Here is a 9545-nt window from a genome sequence, read left to right on the forward strand (position 1 = left end):
TTCTGGTAAATTGTCCATTTCAGTGGTTATTTCCTCTCTTGTTGGAACCATGGGATCACTGAATTCTTTCATAGTATACATATCTGGAACAGACTGACCAGAGTGTTCTTAAAATTTAAAAAAAAACTCCTGTTTTCTGGGGGTCTGAATTTAGAGGGTTGGTATAGCCTGTTAATCGGGGCATTTGGTTTACACTCTCTTAAAGAAGAAAAAATTGTAGGTAATCTTAAAAATGCAAGAAATTCTGGTCATTGGAATGTCGAGGATCATGCTCAGATTCTCTTATTTTCTTCTTTCTCGGTGCCTTGTTGATTTTTTTTCTTGTAAATTGCTAAGTCATGAAATTGTTTTGGTTTGAATAATGATTCTGAAAAGTCCGAATAACCAACTTAAAAAACTCACAATTTTTATCCAGGAGTACATGTATATTGTAAATCTCCAACAGATGATTACTGCTTGTAAATGCATGCATTTTTAATACATATATTTAATGTATATAATAAAAAAAATTAAAAAACATGAACCGGTGTAACGAAGAATATTAACCCGGGTTGAATATTGACCCGGGGGGGGGGGGGGGGCATTTTTTAACGTTGAAAATTGAGACCAAAATCGTGAAATTTATACCCGGGGTCATTTTTCAACGGTATGAGAAAGATTTTTCTAAACTCTTTTGACCACGACACGTTGAAAATTGATCCCGTTGAGAATTGACCCCAACTTCAAAGTTTTGATCTGAACTGGAACTTACTCTACACGGTTTAAATGTAAAATCATGCACATGTTTGAAAGTTTCAGTTTTAAAATTTTCATACTGTCAGATACATATGCGGACGTGGCTGATTGTTTTTAGGTTCATGTTTGATTAATCATTTAAATTTGATACTGAAAATATAATATTCATTTATTAATACTATACTATGTAAATACAGCTAAGAAGATGACCGTTTGTTTCGAAATGGAACGGGCGAATCAGGCTATAATAATTTTTGACAGAATTGATTTTTATTCCCTCATGTGACAGAATTTAAAGTTTAAACTTGTCATAATCTCTGATAAATATATCTAACGAATATTGACTGTTATCGTTACTTTTCAGGCAATTCAAACGAGAGCTTTATTCGACAGGCACCTGACATTGTATATTTTTCTAATAATTAAAAAATATAACCTCTATATTCTTACATTAAGTAACGGGTATATATATTTATATTAAGATTAGAATATATAACGTCAGGTACCTGTGCTGAATTTGACGAAGTCAGAATATTTCCCTGTCAAAATAAAAAATGAATGGTTGTCATATTTTTATCCAACAAGTCGTCAACAGTTTTTATTTATTTTATACGACTTAACAATAGTTTAACAATGTGCAAAGTCATAGTTCTTTTAAAAAAATACAATTCATCTCTATTATTTTAAGTTTTCAATTCCATTATTTACCTGTAAATTAGAAACACAGGCAACTGACGTTATATAATTTCTGATAATTAAAAACAAATGCCCTCTACTGTAAAAATGTGAACACGCGATTTAAAAAAGTAGGCTTACATCTACATGTACAGTCAGAGGATGGTTGATCTAAGCATATTAATGGTACATGTGAAAAGGCATGCAAAAAGTTGAACAGATAAAGATTTCTCATGCATACTATTGATAGAGAAACACTTGTTAAAGTTCGGCTTTTGTCAGACCTAGACTGGAATATGCATATTGTGATGGTGTGCGGGGCAACTGTATCAAGGAAAACTCCGAAGTGCTTAAACATGACTGTACAAATTGAAGCAACCAGGACATTAACAGGAATGAGAGTTAATTCTTTTAAAATTATTTGATATAGTGAACTTGGTTTGGAAACCTTACAATCTCGAAGGGATTAACATAAACTAATTCTATTCTGCAAGATTATAAATGGTTTAGCATCACAATACATGAGAGATTTAATTCATATTATCCAACTGTTCATGCATATGATCTTAAGTCGAATTACCTTTTTTACTATCTACCACTATGTCGGACTTCTTATTACAATAGCTTTGTTCCGTCTACATGTAAAGTATGGAATAATCTTCATGCAGAAACGAAACCAACTTAATCTATTTTTAAGTGAAAACTTAAAATCAAAATATACCAAAAACTTACAATCACTTCAGTTTAGGCAATAGAAAAGAAAATATTATTTTACTTCAAGTACGGAATAAAGTCAATAATCTAAATGCTTACTTATTTAAGGATTTTTTAATTGATGGGAATCGATGTTTATACTGAGGGTCTGAATCTGAATGAAATGTGATTTTTTTTTCTTGGATGTCCAAGATACACTCAACAAAGAGACGAACTTTCTAAACAACTGATTGACTTTAGAGTACCTTTTCATATTAAGTATATATTCTATGGTAGTTCTGATTTTTCATATAAATAAAATTGTAAAATTGTTTCACTTAAACAATAAAATGCTTTCTTTGGGGATTCATTCGGGATATGAAGGTAGCGGAGCGGATTATGTAATTTTTTTCTGCAATGATCGCTACCTTCATTACCCGGATGAATCATCAAAGAAAGCATTTTATTGTTTATATTAACATCTTTCTTTTAGCCAATTGATAAATTGATTATGAAAAGTAAGTAAAATTCACTAAATCACTGTTAATATACGTAAGTACGTTAACTAAAAGAAACAGCCAAATCGTCTCCTGTGAGACTTTGAGTCTGACGTCGTCATGATTATTTCGTTCAATCCGTGATTTTTCCTAGGTAGTTGTAGGTCTCGACCAATCGATAAACTGGGCGTGTCAAGTTTGGTCCTGTCACTTTCTTGTCAGTGTCAGCCGCTGTAGATTTTGACCAATCAATAAACTGGGCGTGTAGATTTCAATCTGGCTGTTTCTATAGAGCTATGAATTAACTACAAGTTTCCGTAAGAAATAAAGGAAATAATACTTGGTAGATGTAAATATATGTTTATAGTTACAATGTATATTAGAGCTCCCAAGCGTTTTTGATTCTTTTAAGTTACAATACAGTACCGACCAGTCCCATCCTAACACCAGAGTAAACCCCAACTAAACCCCGGGTTTACTTTTGGGGTTTACTTTGGGTTTTCTCTGGGTTTGCTTTTTGAAAATGTGGGTCCACTTGGGGTTTACTTTGGGTTTACTTTGAATTTACTTGGAAAATGCTTTTGAGGTCAACTGTACGCACTGAAATGTGAAGCAGACCCGTCTTTTTTCTTAGCATTGTACTGCCTGTTATTCCTGCCCCTTGTGTATTCCGAATACACAGTAAGCGTCTGTTTTCAGGGGTATACTGAACTTCTGACAGGGTTTACTCTGGGTCCACTCTAGTAAACCCGGAGTAAAACCAGAAAGTAAACCCAGGATTTAGTTGGGGTTTACTTTCTGTTAGGTTGGGTCTGATCGGTACTGTACTTAAGATACATGTATTTAAGTATTATACATGTTTACTTACTTATTATATAGTTCCCTTTTATTTACTGTTCTTTCAAATGTGCTGGATCATGAAAATCTCATTTTTATGTTTGTATCTCTGCAAGTATAAATAAAGGTGATAGGTTTGTTAATGTAGGTGTAAATGAACATGTCTACCCACAATATGTCTTACAATCATATATGGTAATTGTTCAAATAATTATTTAATATTCAAGTATCCTTTGTCTTATATACACAAAATATCAATAATATTCTGTAAACTAGTACTAATATATATTTTTATGATCATATATCATTTTATAACACCAGTTCTTGACTTTGTATGTTTGAAAGGGTCTACATAGGCTATGTCTATTATCCAATCCATTTGAATTTCAATAAAAAAACGTTTAAATTAAATTAATGATGTAGGTGCCTGTGATAGGAAGGTCAACTATCTACTCCAACGCTGTTGTATGATCTTCTACTACATATTTCTATTCAAAAAATGCAATTCACCAATTTATTGACGAAAACAATTACTGTTAGTAAATTTATTTTAAATTTTTGTGATCAAAGCAATTTAGAAACTATAGCTATTAAAGTAAATCCACCCTCCTGTGACGTCATACATTTTACATAAACCATGAATTCATTAAAATTCTTGCAAGTAGATTTGTAATTTCTATGTTATCATAGGTGTACATCAAAAACTCAAATCATTGTTTACTTGGATATATTTTATAAGCGTTTTTCATCCTTATATTCGACATAATTCAATAATGACAAAGGGAAATAACTCTTTTCTACTTTTCTCTAAGTGATAATATCTAAATGCTATTATTTTATTAATGTAAACATTTTTTTTTTTTAATTAATTTTAGTTTTTTGGCATAGTAAGCAATAAAATTTAAATAGACAAACAAGTATCCATCCACTTAAATTTAATTTTTAAACACAAAAAGTGTGATTTTAGATGATAATTTCAGCCTTTGGTTTTCATTACCTTACATCTTAAATAGTATGGATACATATATATTTTATTTATTTTTTAATGACATTTAAGTCCAATAAGTTAAAAAAAAGTTAAATTTTTAACTTTGAACCCATGATTTTATAGGTACGGAGTTACCTTAAAGCAAAATTATTTTATGGTCATCTTGTACAAAAAATAGGTTGCCAACTTGCTACAGATTCCATGAAGCAGAATTGTTTATGCCTAGAAAAATTAGCGATTTGATGATTTAGTTACATCAGAAGTTATCCTAAAGGAACAAATCAAACACTAAAATATATCGGCTTTCGAGATATATAGTTACTACAGCATTGTCCATGAAAGAGTACATGTTGCGTATCATCATTTTGTAAACTGCTATTGGCTGGATGGGTGTTAATATAAAATTCAGACAATCACAGTTTTAACAAACTCAGTGGGTACAACAAAAACACAACTCACAAGATGACATACTGTAAATTTTGTATTTACACCCACCCAGAAAATTTGCAATGAACAATATCAAAGTTTCAATTTACTGTGTGAATGTAAAACCAAAATTAAACAATGTGACGTATTGTAATTTTCTTAATTATCTATATTTGTACACTTATCCAGCGAGTTTAAAAAAAGGAGTGTTATTGAATTGAAGAGTTTAACGTGTACAATGAACATGAGCAGAGCTGAAAAAACTAACTGTTGGATAGCATTAACAAAAGGCCCATGGGCCACTTTGCTCACCTGAGCAACAATAGACATGGTAAAATCAGCTAAATAGCATCAAAATACAAAATATCTGGATAACGCTGTAGTATAATACACATAGATCTTGTATAAATAAAAATCCATTTTCCCCTTGATATAATTATATTTATAATCAATTGCAACTCCCTTTTCTAACAGGATGATTTTATACTCATATCACATGTTGAGCATAAGATCCTAAACAATTGTTTTTATATAGGATATAAACCTACATCAAACTCCGAACCCCTTGTGAGGCCCAAGAATCTTCTAGGGGCCAAAGTCTAAACAATTTTAAAGAATCAGCAATATGTCAAAATGCTTGCATATAATTAAAACCATAAAATTATAACATTTCAGTTTTTGTTAATTTTTAAAATGTATTCCTGTGTAAATTGTTTTTAAAATTCAATCTATATATTCTTATGTAAAAATCTGACCCTCCATTGTGGACCAACCTTACTCCTGGGGATCATAATTTCCACAACTTTGAACTTACCCTACATGAGGGTGCTTCTACATAAGTTTTCGCTTTCCTGGCCAAATAGTTCTGGAGAAGAAATTTGTTTAAAACAAGAGGCCCATGGGCCACATCGCTCACCTGAGGAACAATAGGTATGATAAAGTCAGCTTAAAGGGGTCATAATACAAACAATCTGGACAATGTACAATAATACATGTAGATCCTGTATAAATAAAATCCATTTTTCCCCCTTGGAACTTGGATAGCCCTGATTGCTGCCAATATTTACGAGAGCAGACTTTAATCACCGCTCCTCCACATATATAGGGACTCAACGTTACGCAGGAAGGGATGACCGCACACCTACGCAACTCAACAGGTACCAACGTTAACGCAAGCAGAGATAACGCAAGCAGGGATGACCGCACACTTGCGCCAACAACTCAACCTAACGCAGGGAGTGCCGCACACTTGCGCTAGAAAGGCCAGAACACCAGCAGGGATGACCATACACTAGTGCTCTGCTGCAACCACCACCAATACAGGCAGGTATGACCGCACACTTGTATTAATGCAATACAAGGCAGGAATGACCGCACACTCTGTATCGTAGGTTAGAAAAACACGATCAATCTCTCCGTACCTGTTCAAGTTTAACCTCAAACAGTCGCTCGTCGCAATGCAATAGACACTGTCCCTATATATGTGCCGGCCTAAAATAATTCATAGTATCTAAAAATTGGAAATCAAAAATAAACAAACTAATCTGGCCTAACCCAAAACTACTTATGCAGAGCAACTTATATACATTGAATATTTATTATTGTATAAAAATAATCATCACAATAATTGGTTAACAGTGGATGCATTAATTAAAATAATCAAGAATCAATCAATCAACGGCAATAACTCAAAACAGTAATACAAAAAGATTCTAATGAAAAAATAGCTGCCTGCTTCAATTTTATAATCATATCACATGTTGAGTATTGCAGTTCTCAAAAAAATCCATTACAATTGTTTATATATGGGATATTTAGCTACATCAAACTCTGAACCTTCTTGTGAGGCCGACAAATTGTCCTGAAGCCAAAGTCTTAACAATTATAAAGAATCATCTTGCTGATTAGTTTCTGAGAAGAAGATTTTTAAAGATTTACTCTAAATATATTCCTATGTGGCCTCACCCTACCCCCAGGGGTCATGATTTTCACAACTTTGAATCTACACTACCTGAGGATGCTCCCACACAAGTTTCAGCTTTCGTGGCTGATTAGTTTCTGAGAAGAAGATTTTTAAAGATTTACTCTATATATTCCTATGTATAAGTTTGACCCCTCATTGTGGCCCCATCCTACCCCCGGGGGTCATGATGTTCACAACTTTGAATCTACACTACCTGAGGATGCTTTCACACAAGTTTCAGCTTTCCTGGCTGTTTAGTTTCTGAGAAGAAAATTTTTAAAGATTTACTCTATATATTCCTATGTAAAACTTCGACCCCCCATTGTGGCCCCCCCCTACCCCCCCCCCCCCCCGGGGGTTATAATTTTCATAACTTTGAATCTACACTACCTGATGATGCTTCCATACAAGTTTCAGCTTTCCTGGCTGTTTAGTTTCTGAGAAGAAGATTTTTAAAGATTTACTTTATATATTCCTATGTAAAATTTTGACAACCCCCCCCCCCAATGTGGCCTCACCCTACCCCCAGGGATCATGATTTTCACAACTTTGAATCTACACTACCTGAGGATGCCTTCATCAAACTACATCAAACTCTGAACCTTCTTGTGAGGCCGACGAATTGTCCTGAAGCCAAAGTCTTAACAATTATAAAGAATCATCTTGCTGATTAGTTTCTGAGAAGAAGATTTTTAAAGATTTACTCTAAATATATTCCTATGTGGCCTCACCCTACCCCCGGGGGTCATGAATTTCACAACTTTGAATCTACACTACCTGAGAATGCTTCAACACAAGTTTCAGCTTTCCTGGCTTTCTGGTTCTTGAGAAGAAGATTTTTGAAAATTTCTCAAAATTTTTCATTAATTTCTAATTATCTCCCCTTGGAAACGGGTGTGGCCCTTAATTTTCACAACTTTGAATCCCCTTTGCCTAAGGATGATTTGTGCTAAGTTTGGTTGAAATTGGCCTAGTAGTTCTTGAGAAGATGTTGAAAATGTAAAAAGTTTACGGACAGACGGACGGACAGACAGACGGACGACAGACAAAATGTGATCAGAATAGCTCACTTGAGCTTTCAGCTCAGGTGAGTTAAAAAGGGCGTGGTCCTTTATTTTCACAACTTTAAATCCCCTTTTGCCTATATGCTTTGTGCTAATTTTGGCCGATATTGCCTCAGGATTCTCGAGAAGATGTTATAAATGTGAAAAGTTAACAGACAGGTGGACAGACAGATTGATGGACAGATGAACAACACACAAAATGTGATCAGAAAAGCAGAATCAATGTGAACTTTCAGCTCAGGTGGGCTAAAAAATGAAAAATAATGAATCTAAACAAAGGTCTGGAACAAAAAACAAGAGGCCCGGTGGCCACATTGCTCACCTGAGCAACAATGGCCTTAACTCTGATCAAATTAGCATTACAGTATCGAAATCAAAATATATTGACAACTAAGAACAGTGAATCTTGCTAAAAAACTTATAATCTGCAATTTTTATCCACATATTTGTTTTCTATTAAATACCAAGCCCCTTTTGTTGTTGCACCATTAAGAATATTTTTTCTCTATTCCATTATACCCCCCCCACCATTTTGTGGTCCCACTTTTCTCTAGGTAATCATGGTTTCATCAAACTTTAATCTGCACAACCTGTGCCTTCACACAAGTAACTGCTTTTTGGACTGAAAACTTTCCCAAAATATTTCTAAAGATTTTCTCTATAAATCCCTATGTAAAAAATGCATCCCGCCATTGCGGCCCCGCCCTTCCCCCAGGGACTTTGATTAAGCAAACTTGAATTAACACTACTTGAGGATGCCTTCACACAAGTTTAAGCTTTTCTGGCCAAACAGTTTTTAAAAAGAAGATTTTTAAAGACTTTCTCTATATATTCCTATGTAAAAATTCATCACCCACTGTGGCCTCACCCTACCCCCGGGAACAATGATTTAAACTTGATTTTATACTATCTTTGGATGCTTCCACTCAAATTTGGGCTTGCCTGGCCTAATAAATTTTGTAAAAAAATAACCCCATTGTGGCCCTACCCTACTCCCAGTGACCATGATTTGAACAAATTTGAATCTACACTATCCGAGGATGCTTCCATGCCAGTATGAGCTTTCCTGGCCTAATAGTTTTTCAGAAGAAGATTTTTAAAGATTTTTTCTGCATATTCCTATGTAAAAATCCATTCCCCCATTGTGGCCCCGCTCTATGCCCAGGGACTATAATTTGAACAAACTTGAATCTACACTACCTGAGGATGCTTTCACACCAATTTGAGCTTTTCTGGCCCAAAAGCTTTTGAGAATAAGATTTTTAAAGATTTCTCTATAGATTCCATTGTAAAACTTGATCTCTCCATTGTGGCCTAAATCTACCCCCAGGCACTATGATTTAGCAAACGTGAACCTACACTATCTGAGAATGCCTCCACACAAATTTAACCTTTTCTGGCCAAACAGTTTTTGAGAAGAAAATTTTTAAAGATTTTCTTTAAACATTCTTTTGTACAAATCCATTCCCCAATTGTGACCCCACCCTACCCCCAGGGACTATGATATGACTAAACTTGAATCTACACTACCTGAGGATGCTTCCATACAAGTTACAGCTTTTCTGGCCTGATAGTTTCTGAGAAAAAGATTTTTGAAAAATACCAACAAATTTAATCAATAATTCTAAATCATCTCCCCTTTAAAGAGGGTGTGGCCCTTCATTTTA

At 34.2% G+C, this 9545-nt stretch overlaps 1 protein-coding gene across 2 annotated transcripts in view; it reads left to right on the forward strand.

Moving 5' to 3' along the window:
- The window catches only part of LOC109617652 (serine/threonine-protein phosphatase 6 regulatory ankyrin repeat subunit B-like), a 343082-nt gene that overhangs the window by 265621 nt on the left and 67916 nt on the right, over nucleotides 1-9545 (forward strand). The gene's annotated exons all lie outside the window — the stretch shown is intronic.

This window comes from Magallana gigas, chromosome 8 (assembly GCF_963853765.1).
Source record: "Magallana gigas chromosome 8, xbMagGiga1.1, whole genome shotgun sequence".
Classification (NCBI taxonomy): domain Eukaryota; kingdom Metazoa; phylum Mollusca; class Bivalvia; order Ostreida; family Ostreidae; genus Magallana; species Magallana gigas.